This window comes from Eucalyptus grandis, chromosome 7, assembly GCF_016545825.1.
Source record: "Eucalyptus grandis isolate ANBG69807.140 chromosome 7, ASM1654582v1, whole genome shotgun sequence".
NCBI classification, from domain to species: domain Eukaryota; kingdom Viridiplantae; phylum Streptophyta; class Magnoliopsida; order Myrtales; family Myrtaceae; genus Eucalyptus; species Eucalyptus grandis.
The window spans coordinates 41479729-41499061 of record NC_052618.1 but is presented as its reverse complement, the minus strand read 5'-3'; positions in this window follow the sequence as shown (position 1 = coordinate 41499061).

Genomic DNA, 19333 nt, shown 5'->3' with positions numbered 1-19333 from the left:
ATTTATAGAACTCTTTACCTAAGAGTAAAGTCATAGCCCACCTAAGATTATCTGCCCAAGGTCTATTGTGCCAAGGGAGATTGCACCTAGCAGCCCAAAGGAAAGCAAGGCCGACAGTGATACGACAACCGAAGAACAGGTGATCAATGGAGTCCGGTGTGTCATTGCGGAAGGCATAAGAGCCGCTATCAATTCTTCCATACAATAGTAGAAGGTCTTGGGTAGGAAGTCTGTGTTTAGTGATAAGCCAAAAAAAGAATTGGTACCTCGGAGAAATGGAGGAATTCCAAATGAATGCATGTCACGAAACTCGATCCTTCTTCCGCCTAATGGCCTCCCAAGCCGATGCAACCGTAAACCACCTAGAGGAGCCATCATCCCAACGGAAGAGGTCTAGGTCCTGAGAAAGGCTAGGAAGGGGGATCTGCCAGGAATCCAAAATATCCTTTAAAGCTTAGCCCAAGGGGGAAAAGAGATCAGCAACGATTACTTGTGTGGCTAACCCAGATTTGAAGATGAAGGAATTTGAAAAAAAAAAAAAAAAGAAGGTTTAAAGGCCCCCTTGGGTGCCAATGGTCGAACCAAAGGGAAGTAGAGAAGCCGTTCCCTATACTCCACCAAGAAAGAGTTCCGGAAATCCCTCCTAAGATGGAGGATCTTCTTCCAAGCCCAAGAGTAATAGGTCGGCTTACTAGCAACCCATAAGTTTTTCCTTTTTAAAAAGGTTGAATGGATCCACTTGCACCATAAGGCCTATTTGTTAAAAAACAAGATCCAGATGTGCTTGAGCATGGCCACTTTATTATAATCCTACAATCTCCAAATGCCAAGCCATCCTTCCTCTTTTGAAAGGCAAACCTCCTCTCGGGAAACTTTAGCGCCTCCTCTTCCCAGTTGCGGGCCTTTCCAAAGAAATTGTCACAAGATTCGTTCAACCTGATCCAAGACAACAGTGGGTAAGAAGCGACCGGCATAGGATAAGAAACGGTGAGTCCAGGATTGTACTTTTGCCATAATACGGCCGAGGAGGGCATGACAATCGACCTTACTTAGCCTCTTGGTAATGATTGGAACCCTAAATAGCGAACCCGGGAGATTCCCTTCATTAAACCCAAGAGCTTGCAAGATCTCATTCCTTGAAGACGCCGATACTCCAACCAAGAAAACCTCACTTTTGCGAGGGTTAGGAAAGAGACCACTCCACAAGGAAAAAATATCAAGGCCTTCTTTAAGGATGCAAACCGAGGGTAGGTCACTTGATGATATAGGAAAACGTCATTTGCAAAAAATAAATATGATAAGCCACCTCCAATAGAAATTGAACTCCGGCCTTAGAGTGCGATTATAAAGAATACCCAAGAAGACCTCCATGACCAAGGTGAACAAGTAAGGGGAGATAGGGTCTCCTTGCCTAAACCCTTGGCCATTAGGAAAGAAGCCATGTAATTCTCCATTTAAAGTAATTAAGAATTTAGGGGTGCGAACACATACCATGATAAGTTGGATTAAGTGCTCGGGAAATCCAAAGCCAAAGAGAACCCACTCGAGAAAATCCCAATCTACTGTATCATAAGCTTTTTGGAAGTCCACTTTGATTGCACACTTAGTAGAGTAAGGCTCAAGGTGAAACCCAATAAAAAGTTCCTGTGCCAAGAGGACGTGATCCGTAATCCGCCGACCATTCACAAAGGCACTTTGAAACGGGCTTATCACATCTTTAAGGACTGCATCGACCCGATTAGCAAGAACTTTGATAATGCATTTATAGATAGTATTACAATAGGTTATGGGCCTGTAATCAGCCACCGAAGTGGCATTGGGGACCTCTGGTACCAAGACCAAGATGGTGTTGTTGATCTCCCGTAATAACCTACCGAAGGTGAAGAAGTCCTTCACTACATTAGTGACCATCTTCCCCACAGTCTCCTAGTTGACCTTGAAGAACTCGACACTAAATCCATCAGGCCTAGGGGCCTTATTCCGAGCTAAGGAAAACAAGGTATCCCAAATCTCTAGATCAGTGATGGGACGAGAGAGAGAAACAACCACCTCCTCATTTAGGGGATGACGAATAGCCTCCCAAATTTCCCGAGCCAAGGGTCTACCCTGTATGTCCCACAACACCAAGAGGTCCTAGAAATAAGTGACGAACGTTTGCTGCACCAACCTTGGATCTGTGACAAGGCTCCTTGAGCTATCCATGACCGAGATTATTCTATTCCGCATCTGTCTAATGTTGACATAGTGATGGAAGAATTTAGTATTTCGGTCTCCTTCAGAAAGCCATCTGATTCTAGACTTTTGCCTATAGAAGGACTCTTACTACCGGCGAAGGTCCGCAAAGATTCTTCGATGCGTCTTCTCCATCTCTGCAAGAGCAACATTGGTTGGGTCTTGCTGGAGGCTAACCTAGGTAACTCGAATCATAGTCCTCGCCTCAGCAGTTCTGGAAGAAATAATGGAGAAAGACTCCTTATTAAGCCGCTTGAGGCGGGTTTTAAGAGACCTAAGTTTGCACACTAGTCTATACATGGAAACGCCTTCTCCCAGTTCCTCCCAAACTTGCAAAACAATAGTATTAAAATCTAAATGCTCCATCCAATAATAAAAAAACTTGAAAGGTTTTATCTAGACCACCGAGTTCAAAACCTTGACCGTCATCGGTGTAATGATCCGAAATACCCAGGGGAAGGAAGGTAGCCTCCGAGTAAGAGAAGACTTGAGTCAACTTAGAATTCACCAGAACTCTGTCAATCTTCATTTGCTTCCGCCCAGCACCAAAAGAAGTTGCCCAGGTGAATCTAAAGCTAACATATCTCCAATCGTCAAGCTCCACCTGGGCTAAGCACTGACCAAACTCATCGAAGTAAGGAATCCAAATGTCTGTGCCCCCCAGTCTATTGAACGGGTCTTTAATGGCATTAAAGTCACCCGCCACTAGCCAAGGCGAGTCTTGCAAAATTGCACTCTTGAGAATGAGGTTCTCCCACAACGGCCTTCGAGAAGGGAATGTGTGCTCAGCATAGACCACTGAGATACAAGAGACCACTCCTGATGTTAGCATCTTGAGATTCCCATGGATCACCTAAGTGTCGATCGATGAAACTTCAAAACTAAGCACAACAGGGTCCCAACCAATCCATATCCTACCTCTAGGTGAGTAGATGTAGTTTGCCAGCCAACACCAATCTCTCAAAAGACTTTTAGAGATGGTAGAGAAGCGAGACTCCGGGACTTTCGTTTCCAGAAGACCAACCAAGTACAGACCATTTGAGGACACCAAGGTACGGACCTTGGCTTGCCTAAGAGGGTCAACAAGACCCTTAATGTTCGAAAAGCCTATGTACATTGTAATATATACTAATATAGGAAGAAGATGGAGGAAACAGCTTACCTCCGCTTGGGAGGCTTTCGTCGATAGGCCACCAAAGCAGCAGGGGTTGTAGCAGGAGGTGGATTCGGGGCAAGGGTCAGCAGCTTATCTTGCATGATGTCCCCTTTTAGTAGTAGGAGAGGCTTTTGTGGACAAACAAGAAGAGAACAAGTCCTCATCTTAGCAACTAGATAGGCTGGCAGAGACATCCGCATCTGCAAGTCGATCGGGGCCAAGATCGAAGCTTCACTTGGCCTAACCTTATCCGCCACAAGGCTAAACAAGGAAACCACCGACTTCAAAGGATAACTAGGTCTCTTCATAGGCTTGCGAGAAGAAGTGGAGGGCAAGCCCTTCTTGAAGACGGAATCCTTTGGCCTCAAGATTTGCCCCTCTTCGTTGGAGCTAACCGAACGAGAAGGGGTCCGTCCTTCGACAGTAAGGGCTTTTTCTTCTTCCCCTTAACCTGTTTCCAAACTTGCTCGAGCTCTTCATGGACTTCCACCTGATATGACTAGTATAAGTACCTAGAGGGGGGGTGAATAGGTATAACGAGTAATTTCTAATGATAATCGCACAATACTAGACAGATGATAGAAATGAGACAATGTTTCTTCGTCAATAAACAAACAACGATCAAAGTAAGACTGAGAGTAGGGAAGAGAAAATTAAACACGAGGTTTATAGTGGTTCGGCTTATTTCAAGCCTACGTCCACTCTTCTGCACTGACAGCCCACTGGCTAGATTCCATTATGAACAAAGAGATATTACAGCACTTGTTCTTCCTTGATTTCTTGGTGTAGAAGATCTACCACACTCTCTCAAGGTATCACCAAGTATAGACTCTCTTTGCGTGTACAGTTTCGCTCAATATGAATCGACTAATAATCAAGGGGCTTCAGATTCTGGAATTTCTCTATCGAGCACACTTACTAGAATAACTGGAACATCTTCTTTTTATACTCCTTTATGCCATCATACCCGTTGGCACTTACCAAAGAAATTCTTCCAATCTTCCCGTTGGATAGAATCAATTAAGAAGGTCATTCGAGCTATTAAAGGAACATGTCGATAGCCCATCAATCCTGTTCGCCCATACAATCAGGATCTTGATTTCCAAGAATAGAACCTTCCAAGAATATTTAGTCAATCATCGGATCTTCAAATGATCTTGATTTTGAATAATTAATCCGTTGTAACAAATCCAGCCAAGAGATCTTCTCTAGTTGATAAGACCAAATCCTTAATCAAACACTTTAGCTCTGGATCGCCTTCGTCACTGGATTAGAAACTGTCAATGAGAATAGTCTTGAGTCTTGAGTCTTGTGTGCTGAGTCTGGTGATCTGAAAGTCTTCAAACTCTAAGTAGAAGGGTCTGCACAGCTTCCATACTAGACTCGATAGAAACGTTTTGTCGACTTCAAAACACTCTAGAGAGATTTCTCCAACAATCTCCCCATTTTTTATGGTGACAAAACTTTCTGTAGATTTGAACAACTTTGACCCGCAAAAACATTACTCAAGCGTATGGATATCTCTTAAAGATTAATAACTCAACTAGACTCGCATCCACAGAAAATAGGTTAGTCTTTCATGAGTAATGCCATACAATAACACTTGATATAAATAATGCAATAGTCAATTTCAAATCCACACACTCAAGTCGATCAATTTCACCAAGTCCACCACACCCAAGTCATACTCAAAAGTAGATATCCAAACAAACTAAAATAAAAAATAGATTCAAAATCAAAGTTCGGATTCGGTTCAAAGCGGCAATTCTCCCCTTTTTGTCATCATTAAAAAGGTGAGAAAGAGTCAAGTCTGCTTGGGAATGCGCACAATCTGGAAATCTCCCATCGACAGTACGACGCCTTCCAGCCTCTTCAAGTCTTCCCGTAGACGTGCCACCTCTACTCCTTTGGCATTTGCTTGAATTTGAAGAGCGAGGTCTTGCATTTGATCCGACAGGGTAATAGAAGACGCTTGTCCAGATTTCTTCAGGACTTGAAGTTTACATTCCAAAGCATATATTTGACCTTGCATTGCCAGAAGAAGATCAAGGATACGACGAAAATTTGCGGTATTGTCCGTCTGCGTGCTGGCATTTGCTCTATCAGATGGAGTGAAGGCAGACGATGGAACTTCGGTGTAATCGCGCAAATTTGGCGTTGAGGTGTCATGTCCTTCTTCAGGCATTTGAGAAGCATGAATATCTTCTGGATTTGCTTGCAAGCGACTCACACCTTCACCGTGATTAGGAAATGGTGTAGTCCTTCCTTGCTCGACATCTCCCCTGTTTCTAAGGCCTCATTTGGGGAAGAGTGATGGTCATGCTTAGTAGAATCTTGATTGCCTTTCTCTCGGCTTCATCTGCGAGACTTTTCTTTGACTACTTCTTCTTCTTCTTCTTCAACTTCTTTCTCCTCTTCTTCTTTTTCTTTCTCTTCTTTCTCCTCTGCTTCTCTCTGTTCTTGTTCTTCTGCTTCTTTTCCTTTCTCCTGTCGATCCATTGATTTGGATACAGACCGACTGAGTCTTTTCAATGCCAAGGCAGAGATAGTGAGTTCATCCTCTTCATCTTCATCCTCTAAGATTAGAGCTCTTTTCTTTTTGGATGGAGCACCCATGGGCTCCTTCCCTTTCCTTTTCGACGCGAAGAGAGGCTGGATGAGATTTAACTGGAGTTTTCACTTTGAACTTTTCCATTGCCTTATCAAGCTCTTTCAGACGCATTTTTGTCAGCATTTTCAAACCCACCACCATTTTGTCGCATGGTCGAACACAAAGAGTCTGTGGAGGTTTAATGTTCAAGTGTCTAAAGATCTTAGTCACAAGTCCTGAGTAAGGCAACTGGCCCTTATCCTTTACCATTGCTCTGTACATGTGGAAGAGAATGGTGTGGGGGAAGAGAGAACTTCTTTCTGAATTGATCGCGTACATCAATTTCGCCTCGAGTTAGACACGTCTGTCTTTGATGTTGATTTTGGCTGAGATAGTTGATCACGATTTTGTGCGTAAGATGTTGATGGCATTCATTCTTGAGTAGGTAACTCTTCCTTCGTACTCCTGTCTTTGACAAGTTCCGGTGTGGTACGAGCGATTGAAACCTTGATCGGTTGATATCGTCCTCTTTCAACTCCAATTATGTCCGCCAACATGTCCACATCTACCTCATAGTCTTGGTCTTGAACATTGAAGGATATTCTATTCGCATCTAAAAGCTAAGATTCGAATAGAAATATGCTGTCAATTGTGCATAGCCGTCTGTGATGTCAGAGCAAAATTGCTCTAGTTGAAGCAAATTGAACTTCTCCTTCAAGTTCACATTGATGGCATCCAGAAATCAAAATCAACACTCTTGGGGTTTATTACCCCCCGTTTCAACAATTTGAAGAACAGATCCTCCTATTCCTTTGATTTGAACAACTCCGTTCTTTTTCCCTTCACTTTCGCAGCAACACCCATCGGGTTGGAATTCTCTAAAAGTTTATCATCGTCATTCCCGTCAGTCGGATTAAATCCCCCTACACGAGGGTCACTTGGAATGTTCGCAAGTGCTTCCTCAGCCTTTCCTTTGGGAGCAATTCCCAAATCCTCCATCCATCGCAAAAAGACATACTCATTTCCATACCCTTTGTCTTTAAGGAAATCATCTACATAGTTCAGCGGTGTTCCTATGCTTTTCAAAACATGATAGAGCTTATAAATAAAAGAGGGTTTTTAGACTCTTACAGGGTCTGCTTCCTCGATTATTTCTTCATGTGATAGTTGGTCCACACTCGTGGGGTAGATAATGGAGATTGACGTGGGCGAGAGTGAATCGGGCTCTGTTCTGTCTCGGTAACTCTTCTTCCTCGGTGAGATCGAAATGGGTAGGACCCTCCCTCATTCTCTGTGGTCCCCCTTTGCGATTCTTGAAGACCTTCTAGAAGAAGACATCGTTTCTTGTCGTTGAAAGATTCCTTGACTCGCTTTCCCAAGAAAAGATGACAACTTTCTCGAAGATGAATACGAAATTGAAACAGGATTGGGAGGAGAATGCCTTTTTAGGGTTTTGGAGTTAAACGAAGAAGACAACTTACTGTATATAACCCAGTTAAGAAAAGGAAAAACCCAATCGACACAAAGGAAAGTGAACAGTCGTCCCTTTTTAAAAACGATAACTGCCTTTTTAATAGAGGTTATCTTTTTTGAAAAGACAAGATTCCGTTTTTCTCGGAAATTAAAGATAAATCAAATATAACTGAGCGAATGATCGTACCTTTTCGAGATTGAATATTAAAACAACTTACAGTCTATACCCGTGAATGATTGAATCTGAGAGTCTGAGAGTCTCTAGACTTTGATTTCCTCAAGCTTCAAAATGTTGAGTCTGGAACGGATGATGTCGAATTGATTCTTCTCCAAAGGCTTTGTGAATATATTCGCTAGTTGGCTCTTTGACTCAACAAATTGAATCGAGATTTCTCCATTTTGTACATGATCTCTAATGAAGTGATGGCGAATCTCTATATGCTTTGCCCTTGAGTGAAGGATTGCATTTTTAGTAAGATTGATTGCTTATTTGGTCTTTGTCACATCTAATCTCGGTGCATGAGTATTCAATTCCAAAGTCTTGTAGCTGTTGTTTTATCCACGGAATTTGCGAACAACAACTTCCAAGAGCTACATACTCTTTTCGTTGTAGAGAGAGCCACAGTGTTTTGTTTCCTTGAAAACCAAGACACCTCCGTCCCGTTCCCAAGCAATTGGCAAGTTCTCGAGGTGCTCTTTCTATCAACTCGCAATCGGCTAGATGCGTCGAATATCCAAAAGATTAAAGTCTCCCTTCTTAGGATACCAAAGACCGATGCTTGAAGATGAAGCAATGTATTTAATAATCCGTTTCGCAGCACTGAGATGAGATTCTCTAGGGTCTGATTGAAACCTAGCACAGATGCATACACTCAACAAAATGTTAGGTCTAGAAGCAGTAAGATAAAGAAGTGAACCGATGATACTCCTATACAGCTTTTGATCAACTTTCTTCCCTTCTTCATCTTTGTCTATCTTCAAAGAACTTGACATTGGTATGTCGGTCTTTTTGCACTTTTCCAATCCAAACCTTTTGACAAGATCATTAGCATATTTTTCTTGATGAATAAAAGTTCATTCCTTCAATTGTTTTACTTGAAGACCAAGAAAGAAGGTTAACTCTCCCATCATACTCATTTCAAACTCATCATGCATAGACTTAGAAAATTTCTTACACGGACTTTCATTAGAGGATCCAAAAATAATATCATCCACATATATTTGAACAAGTAGAAAGCTTTTGTTTTCATTTTTGATAAATAGAATAGTATCTACTTTACCTTTAACAAAACCATTATGTATTAAAAACTTACTTAGTCTGTCGTACCAAGCTCGAGGTGCTTGCTTTAAACCATACAAGGCATTTTTCAGTCTAAAGACTGAGTCTGGTTTCTTTGGGTCTTCAAACCCTGGTGGTTGTTCCACGTAAACTTCCTCATGGATAAATCCATTCAGGAAGGCACTTTTGACGTCCATTTGGAATAACCTGAAATTTTTATAACAAGCAAAAGCAAATAATAATCGAATAGCTTCTAACCTTCTTTGGAGCGTAGGTCTCATCATAGTCTATCCCCTCTTCTTATGTATATCCCTTGGCCACGAGTCTTGCTTTGTTTCTTACAACTTTTCCTTTCTCGTTCATCTTGTTCCTGAAAACCCATTTAGCTCCAATAACAGATTTACCTTTTGGTTTATGAGTCAATTCCCGGACATCATTGATCTTGAATTGCACGAGCTCTTCTTGCATAGCTTCAATCCGGCTTTCATCGATAAAGCTTCTTCTATGCTTTTGGGTTCTATTTCAAAAACAAGTGCCACAAAGACTAGACTCTTCACGCCTTTTGGATGGTGCGAATTCCTTCATTAATTTCGCCAATAATGAGATCTTTGGGATGACTAGTTGATTTGTCTGATTGATGATCTCTTTCTTTACTTGGATCTTCACGAACAACTTGATGCTGGTCTTCCAAAGTTTGAGATGCTTCTTGAGACGTAAGCTTTGAAGAGTCTGGAGCAGGTTCAGGTTCTTCATGTTGAGTCTGACTGGACTCATTTTGCATTGAATCTTGAAATTTGACATTCATTGATTCCTCCACTGATTTACTCTTCTTGTTATAGACTCGTAGGCTTTGCTTGATGTAGAATATCCAAGGAAGATGCCTTCATCGATCTTTCTTCAAACTTACCAACTTGATCTTTTGCATTTTTCAAAAATAAAGCATTTGCAACCGAACACATGAAAGTATGAAACAATAGGCTTCTTACCTTTGAATAACTCATAAGGGTTTTCTCTAGAATATGTCTTAAAAAGACTCTATTTATGATATAGCACTTATTTGTTGAAACGGCTTCAGCCCAAAATTGTGAAGAAATCTTACTTTCAATTAAAAGAGTTCTAGCCATTTCTTGAAGAGATCTATTTTTTCTTTCCACAACTCCATTTTGCTGAGGAGTGTATGGAGAGGAGAACGCATGCTTGAAGCTAGATTCATCACAAAATTTTGTAAAATCTTGATTTTCAAATTCACCTCCATGGTCTATTCTTATACTTGAGATAACATATCCTTTTTCATTTTGAACTTTTTTAGCAAATTTTTCAAAATACGAGAAGGTTTCAGACTTACTTGCAAGGAAATATACCCAAGTAAATCGGGAGTAATCGTCCACGATTACTAGGCAATATTTCTTACCTCTAATGCTCTGGGTTCTGGTTGGTCCGAAGATATCCATATGCAGCAGCTGCAGTACATGATTAGTAGAGACATTATTTATTGGCTTAAATGAATTTCTTACCTACTTTCCCAATATGCATGGAGTGCATAGATCAGACTTTTGGTATGATAAATTGAGTAGACCACGAACAAGCTGCTTTGATGAGATTTTGGCTATACGCTTCATATTGATGTGACCAAGCTTTCGTGCCACAAGCTTGCTTCGTCTTGAATTGAAATTAAGCATTGCGATTCATCCGATTTCATATCCGGAAGATAGATATTTCCATGCCTTCGACCCATAAAAGGCGAGTAGAGTCTTTGCGATTCAGAACATATTCCTTCTTGAAAGAATATCTTAAAACCAGTATCACATAGTTGGCTTATGCTAAGAAGATTATAATTGAGTCATTCTACTAGGGAAACATTACTTATTGTGAGATTTTCAATTTTCACAGTTCCAAATCCCACAATTCTTCCTTTCTTTGTTTCCACCAAATGAGACTTTTCCACCATTTACTTGAATGAGCTTTATAAAGCAATTTGAGTCTCTGTCATATGTCTTGAGCATCCTTTGTCCAAATACCACTTTACATTTTCTTTGATGGAGACCTGCATTTAAAAGAGAGTCTCAAGTTTTCTTTAGTACCCATATTTTCTTGGGTCCATTGGTGTTAGTAAGATAAATAGTATTAGCCCATGTTTTCTTGACAGGTTTCCAAACCATAGGACACTCTTTTTCAAAGTGATCCGGGCTATTGCATTTTGAACACTTGAGAGCAGTTCGACCTACAGACTTTACAAAAACCTTCTTGAAATGATTTTTGTAGGCCTCTCTTGAAGGTCTTTGCTTAATTCTTTCTTTTACTTTAGGAAAATCAATCAAGGGAATAGTTTCCACAGTCATACCTAAACCAGACTTATTGAAATAAGGTCTTTGAGCTGAAAGAATTTTTTCAAGTTTCTCGGACCCTATTGAAAATTTCTTTGAAATATTTGATGAGTCAATTTTTAAAAGAGCATTTTCTTTCAAAAGATTTTCTTCACTTTCTTTAAGAGTAGAAACATTTATGTCTAAACATTTAACTCTTTCTTTCAACACATTTTCTGTTGTTTTAACGGCGTTTTCCTTTTTAAGTTCGGAAATCCTTTTAAGAAAAGTCTTAAGACTAACACACAGCTCATCAATATACTTAGAAACCTTGACAGGAATTTTAAAATTACTTACCTCAAGTTCACCGTCCGAGTCGATTCGAGTTTGAGTCGAGTCCGATTGCGCCATCGACACAAATTGGCATATTCATCATCACTTCCTTCACACTCTGTATCACTCCAGGTTTCGGCTTTGAGAGCCTTTCGAGGCTTTTCAGTTTTTCCTTTCTTCTTCTTTAGAAGGGGATAGTTGGGTCTGATGTGTCCCTTTTTCTTATATTCAAAGCAAACTATATCTTTGTTTGATTCATCATCATCAACGAGACTTGGTCATTTGTCTTTGAAAGCTTTGTTTCTTTGAGTTGAATCTTCTTCCTTTTCTATTCAGCTTTCTGAATCTTCTTATCATGAGAGCAAGCTCCTCATTGTCCATATCATCTTCAGAATCTGTAGCATCAGAATCATTATTCGATTTTAATGCAATGGATTTCTTACCTTTTGGATCTTCGTCTTCATCAATTCGTTCCACTTTATAAGACTGAAGAGTTCCAACCAGCTCATCGACAGATAGTAGCATGATTCTTTGCGTCTCTCTTATTGAAGTCTTTATGTGATTCCAATCCTTGGAGAGTCCACGCAGTAGCTTGTTTACCTTCATGGGATCGAAATTGGTTGTCCTTGATTTTCAAGACCATTTACAATTTCTGTAAAACGGCTAAACATGTCAATTATAGATTCTCCAGGTCTCATTTTGAAGGCTTCATATTGACCGAGAAGGATGTTGATTCTAGTCTCTTTTACTCGATCAGTTCCTTCATAGGTGATATGTAACCTATCCCAGACTTTTTTGCTGTAACACAAGAGGATATTCTGTTATATTCAGTAGGTGACAATGCACAATATAAAGAATATATAGCTTTTGCATCAAGAGTTTGTCTCTTGATTATCTCTTCCTGAGACATTCCATTTGGTCACATCAGTTTCTTTTCCTCTTTCGAGACGGATGCAACTTTAGGAGTGATTTCTTTTTCTACAACGTCCCATTCCGAGAGGATCCTTTGATCGAAGAAATGCTTTCATTTTGTTTTTCCGGATGTTGTAGTCCTTTCCATCAAAGTAAGGAGGTCTAGTATTGCTTTGACCTTCCACCAGCCCTGGAGCTAGCATACTAGCCATGGATCTTTTACTCTGAAGTAAAACACTTCAAATAAAGTGAGTACACGAGCTCTGATACCAATTAATATGACTAGTATAAGTACCTAGAGGGGGGTGAATAGGTATAACGAGTAATTTCTAATGATAATCGCACAATACTAGATAGATGATAGAAATGAGACAATGTTTCTTCGTCAATAAACAAACAACGATCAAAGTAAGGCGAGAGTAGGGAAGAGAAAATTAAACACGAGATTTATAGTGGTTCGGCTTATTTCAAGCCTACGTCCACTCTTTCCGCACCGACCCACTAGCTAGATTCCACTATGAACAAAGAGATATTACAGCACTCGTTCTTCCTTGATTTCTTGGTGTAGAAGATCTACCACACTCTCTCAAAGTATCACTAAGTATAGACTCTCTTTGCGTATACAGTTTCGCTCAATATGAATCGACTAATAATCAAGGAGCTTCAGATTATGGAATTTCTCTATCGAGCACACTTACTAGAATAACTGGAACGTCTTCTTTTTATACTCATTTATGCCATCATACTCGTTGGCACTTACCAAATGAATTCTTCCAATCTTCCCGTTGGACAGAATCAATTAAGAAGGTCATTCGAGCTATTAAAGGAACATGTCGATAGCCCATCAATCATGTTCGCCCATACAATCGGGATCTTGATTTCCAAAAATAGAACCTTCCAAGAATATTTAGTCAATCATCGGATCTTCAAATGATCTTGATTTCGAATAATTAATCCGTTTAACAAATCCAGCCAAGAGATCTTCTCCAGTTGATAAGACCAAATCCTTAATCAAACACTTTAGCTCTGGATCACCTTCGTCACTGGATTAGAAACTGTCAATGAGAATAGTCTTGAGTCTTGAGTCTTGTGTGCTTTGAGTCCGGTGATCCGAAAGTCTTGAGACTCTAAGTACAAGGGTGCATGCCTTCCGGACTAGGCGATAAAAACGTTTTGTCAGCTTCAAAACACTCTAGAGAGATTTCTCCAACACCACCACCACCAGAGCAGAGTCGAGGATCTAGATAGGGACGGAGGAAGCAAGATTGGCCTGGACTTGCTGCGTAGCTCTACTCGGGCACTGGTGGGTGGGACATCGGCACACTTGTGGCTGAATGTACCATAACTAGGGCACTCAACCGGCCTCAATTCGTACTAAATAGGAAGCGAGCATGACACCCCATTCAAAACCACATCAACCGATGTGCGCATCTTGGCTGCTTTACATAAATCTCGATGCACACCGTAACAAAAGAAATCATTTTCATTTGCTCCATGCGTTGATCCACATAGAGGGGTTTCCCCATGGTGTTTGCAATGGCACTTATCACTAGCGTCAACCAAAGATCAAAGGGAAGGTTTTTCAATCTAATCCAAATTGGAACCAATGATTGATTGTCTTTCTTTAACTCCATGAGTGACTACCATTGTTGAAGGATGAGGGGAACCCTTGCAACCGTTAGGGGCCCATCCTCAAGAATCTTTCTATGGAACACGGGGTTTGAAATATGAAAGAAGAAGAAACCTTAATCGTTAGCCATTACTTCAATGAGCTTAGGCCCCCAAGCATGCATCAAGTGTTGCTCCGTGAGCTTGAATGGGAGTTTCTTCCCTACATTATATCCAACGAGGCACTCAATGCCACTTGGGATCAACAGCCTCTAGCACTTCCTCAGGTAAGATAACAACCGGTTTATTGTCAACAAAGGAAGGGGGGGACATAAGATAGGTCATATTCTTTTACAGCGAGTCGCACAATATTAGCCCAAGAATGGGCAGGAAGAGGGTTCAAGCTTCCTGGCTGCTGGCCAGGGGCTTGCGGTTGCTTGGAAGAGGACCGCGTGTGGCTGCGTCCTCGAGAGCGCCCCATGTGAACTGAAACCTTAGGAGGCAACTGTTGGTTTTCCAACGGCATAGCAAATGCCACTTCAATAGAGTCGGCCTAACCTAGACGCATAGAGGAATGGGCAACGAGGGTATGAGAAAAACACTTCTTTAATCTACCAGCTTCAAACTAGGCCTCACTTAAAGGGCCTCCCACATCAGCAGTAGAGGAAGTCATAAATGCAACAAAAAACCTTCAGCCAGCCCTATAAACAGCCCTCAACCTAACACAATAAAGCCATAACATAGTTTATGGGCATACTAGGAGGACTTCGATGGGATGAGGAGGGAGAGCAAACAAGACTGGTCTCCAATGCTGAGGCCCACCGAGCAGCTAAAATGCCCAGCACGAGTAGGCATATGGACGGGATGAATAGTTCTTCAACCGCGAACCAGGGAGGGCCAAAAACTTGCAACCCAAAATAGAGGAAATGGCTCGGTAAGGATGGAGAGGGAGGTGAGGCGAACCTATCCTCCAAAGCTTGGCTCAAATGACCGGCCCTACTGCACAAGATGAACAGAACTCCAGGCGAGAAGATGCAGGAACAATATTACGCCCTAGAGTGAACCAGAGCTAGAAATGCAAGCCGAATCAAGGGAAACGAGTCGGTGGGGAGAGGGAGGGAGAGCAGACAACCCTACCCTCCAAAGCTTGCCTCAAACGAACACCTAAAAACCACCAAGATGAGCAGACCACCAAGCGGGATGAACAGGAGCCTAATCGCACCTTTGGGAGAGTCCGGTGAAATTTCTTTGGCATTTGTGCAAAGCTTTGATTTAGTTGTACTTCACATTGAAAGTTTCACATAAGGAAAACGTAACTATGATTTAGTTTTAGAAAATCTTCCAAGAATGTTTTATTTGTTGCATCCAATCATCTCATTAGAAACACGCAATTGTGCTAAAAGGTTGTTCTTGTAAAAATTCTTTTAGATTCAACTCGATAATAAATCTATAGATTTGATTGACAACATAAAAAGAAGTCGGGCTTCTTTGAAAATTCTCTCTTCGGCAAAGCTAATTTCTATAGAAGTAAAATTTAAAAGCAAAAAATATAATATAATACCTCTAACATAAACAATTTACTCATAATTGAAAAAAAAAAAACAAAATATGTGATATTCTTAATCATGACAATTAGATTCTACATAAAAATAAAAAGTTAAAAAAGATTAAAAGATAAAAAAAAAAAAAGTATACAATTTTAGGGTCTCTATTTTAAATTGCAATTGAATAATTGAGAGAATTCTTTAATGATAATGGGATAAATTTAGTTAGTTGAAATAGGTTGCGTTTGGATTCGGCTTTTCCAAGCCACTTTAGGCTTCCAAAGCCCTTTGAGCTAAAAATGAGCGTTTGGCAAAAAAAATTGTAAAGATCCTTTGCTTAAAGTTTTCCTTTTGAAGGCTGAAAGCCCAAGGCAGGGATGACCCTGCCTTGGGCATTTCAGCTTTCTCGATAAGCTGGCTGGGGATTAATGAATTTTTGTTCGTTTTGCCATTGTTGCCCTCATAACTTAACGAAATTCCAAGTTTGACCCTTCTGAAAACCCTAGATTTGCTTTCCTCTTCCTTTCCTTACCCACCCGCAGGTTATCGTCTTTTCTTCTTCTCTCTCAAATCCACGAGCCTAACCCACCAATAAGTTCTCGTCTTCTTCTTCTCTCTCAAATCCACGAGCATGTACCAAGAATCATCATCAAACCGAGCTCCCCCATACAACCCAAAAGCCATCTTCTCACGCTCCTGTGGAATACGCCTCTAGTTTCGCTGCGCCTCTGGTTTCACTGCACCTTTGGTGCCGTTGCTCTTTTGCTCGACTATTTGGTCACCGCTTGGTCATCTTCTGTCTTCGCTCATCGATCGTCATCAAACCGAGCTCCCCATACAACTCGAAAACCATCTTCTCATTACGCTCCTGTGGAATACGCCTTTGGCTTCAGCTGTGCCTCTAGTTTTGCTACGCCTTTGGTGTCGCTACTCTTTATTGCTCGGCTATTTAGTCACCACTTGGTCATCTTCCGTTTTCGCTTATTAGTTCCCAGTGCTCGCCTCTCTCTTGGTGTCTACTTTCTTCGCTGAATCAAGTCATTCAGCTCTCTCGTGTTCGCCTCCCTCTTCGTTGAGAACATACTTTCTCGTCTCGCCCAATCCAAGTTCTTTTGATTTGATTCCTTCTTATTATGCTTTTTCTAGTTGTGATTGTTAAGTGTGTGGTGATTTTGTGAATGATACTTTTGATGCCATGTTTGATGAGTATATATATGGATGCTCGAGTAATAGAAACTTTTTGAGAAAGAGTTATAGAGGATTGGGGAGATGAAAATCGAGCGAAATGTCAAAAATTCATTATAGAAAACTGCAAATATAGATGGGAGAGAGACCATTATAGCGGAAGATTTCTTCGGCATTTTCTCCTCTAGGACCTCAGTATATTCATTGGAATTTTAGCCATAGAGCAAGGGACCTAAGCAGGAACATAAATTTGACAAGGCATCTTTTGATGAGTCTTTTCTCCTTCTATTTTTCTTTTTGCTTTTATTGGCTCACTCCTTGCCATCTGCAGACGAACATGGTTACGTCTACCTTCTGCTCTATTAATTGATAAAGAGTTGCTTTGGTTCATAATATTTAACTTTCAGCTAAAAGGTTTCACTCACCACAAGAGTCCCAATTAATGGTCATGCATAAGCCATGAAATGAATGATTCTCCTCCTTAAATACCGTTTGCAGATTGTACAGATTATTAAGGACCCCTTGGTTAGAAGGTGTTTGTGGTTCCTTGATGACACAAAGAGAGAGAACTCAAAGCAAGCCGGGTTTTGGTAAAGCAATCTTTGTTCTTCCCGACATACTTCGAAGCTAAACTTCAAGAGGTCTGGTCTTTAGGTGAGTTGGGAATTTTCATCGTGTAGTGCCCGAGCATGTTCCCTTTTCCTTGTTCATGTGTTCATCAATTTGGGTTTCTTTCTCGGATGTGTTTTTTAGCTCGCTCGTAAGCTCTCTGTTTGGATGTTGTGGGAAAATGCAAAGAAAACTAGGGAAGGTTTTTGGGTTTGGGCTACTCTGTTTTTTTTTTTTAATTGGGTGTGTGGGGGAGAGGTCAAAGTCCGAGTGGGTTTCACTGAAACGTGTGCGAGGACTTGCTGGGTTGGCTTGCTTTGAAATTGTGGCAAGGATGGTTCGGTAAAGATGAGGAATTTTGGAAATTTAAAAGTGGTGTGCAGCTATAGGAACTTGGGATATTAGAAAAGAAGAGGCGAAATGAAAGCTGAGGTGAGAGATGGGTCCTCAAAGTGACTCGGACCTGGTTGGGTTATGATCATCTAAAAAGCAAATCCACCTTGTTCAATGATATGATGATGTCTAGCAATTGGCGTGAGATTGCAGCATAGAGTTTCTTTAGTCGTAGAATTGCTCTCTAGGTTCATTTTCTTGGGTTGTTTGGGTTCGACTAATGTGTCATTGGTTCGGTTAGTCTGAGGGAGTCTTTGTTTCTGCTAGTAAAGTCTGAATCTTATGGAACACTTGTGTTTGAGATCATTGAGATTGCTACAGTGATAGAGCTAGGCATGCTTAGCACTAGATATCGCAATCAGAATTCTCCCGTTAACGTCTTAGTTTGGTATCAGTGTTGTCTATCCCTCGCCGTGAAGCTTTTTGCCTCTTTTTTGTTTAATGCAATTAACAACCTTGATTCTTCCCCTTGTTCGCAATGTTTTTCCTGTCACCCATATGGTTTTCAGGTATGTGCTCAATAGATCGTGAATTTGCAAAATCTTATAGGAGACTAAATGCATCCGTAGTTATAAGGATCCTTTCCATCTAAAAGAGGAAATTAGCTAAAAATGGATAATGAACATCCTGAACTCAACCTTTTGTGCTATGCATAGTTCTATCTATATATGTGTTCATTCATCTATAGGGAATTGGGTCGTAGTTAATCTCATTTGTTTTCACTTTTCAAATGTGTTTGTGTTTATTCTACTGGAAGATGGTGAGTTCATCAAAATAAAAGGCTTATTGAAGCCCGAAAGATGTAGAAACGTTTTGTCGATTGTGCATTAAACAAATTGAAAAAGGCAATCATCCTACGAGCAACAAAAGAGATGGATGGACAGCTATAATTACCAAGTTTGAAGAGCTGAGGGGCAAAAAATATGATAAAAATCAAACGAAAAATAAGTGGGATAATCTAAATGAAGAATGGAAAAGATGGAAGCAATTGATTCAAAAGGAAACATGACTAGGATGGAATTAAAGGAAGAAAACCATTTATGCGAGTGATGAATGGTGGAAGAGAAAGATTCAGGTGTTTATCTTTTTTTCTGTCACATTTTTTTTATAAGTTCATCTTTTGTGATATAACTAATGAAAATATCTTATTATAACAGGCCAATCCTAAGCTTAGAGTCTTTTGAACGAAAGGCATACATCCGGATATGGAAGTTTTGTTGGACAAAATGTTCCAGGGTACGGTTGCAACTGGAAGTATTACTTGGAATCCTGCACAAGGTTTATGCAATACTGAGAATCTTGAGGCCACACAAGCTGATATTGGTGATTGTGTAGGATCTACTGATGATACTTTAAAGTGTGACATAGGTGAAATGAATGCCCAACCAAGTCAAAGTAAGAGCCATAAAAGAACGGACCTTCTAAGTTAGCATTGCAAATCGACAGACTTTGTTCAGCAGTTGAAAGTAGGAGCAATGCAACATCGGTTGCAAGGGAATTTGACCCTTATAAAGAGATTATGCAAACATTGAAAGCAATTCCTGAGATTAAGGAAGACAGCACTCTCTCATCATTCTAAAAAGAAAGACAATAGGCAAATTTTTATGAACTTAGATGAAGATGAAAAGAAAATCAAGTGGCTGAAGTATAAGTTGGAGGAGCATAATAGTCGTCGCTAGGATACTAGTTACTTGTTTGAGCTTTTCATATTAATCT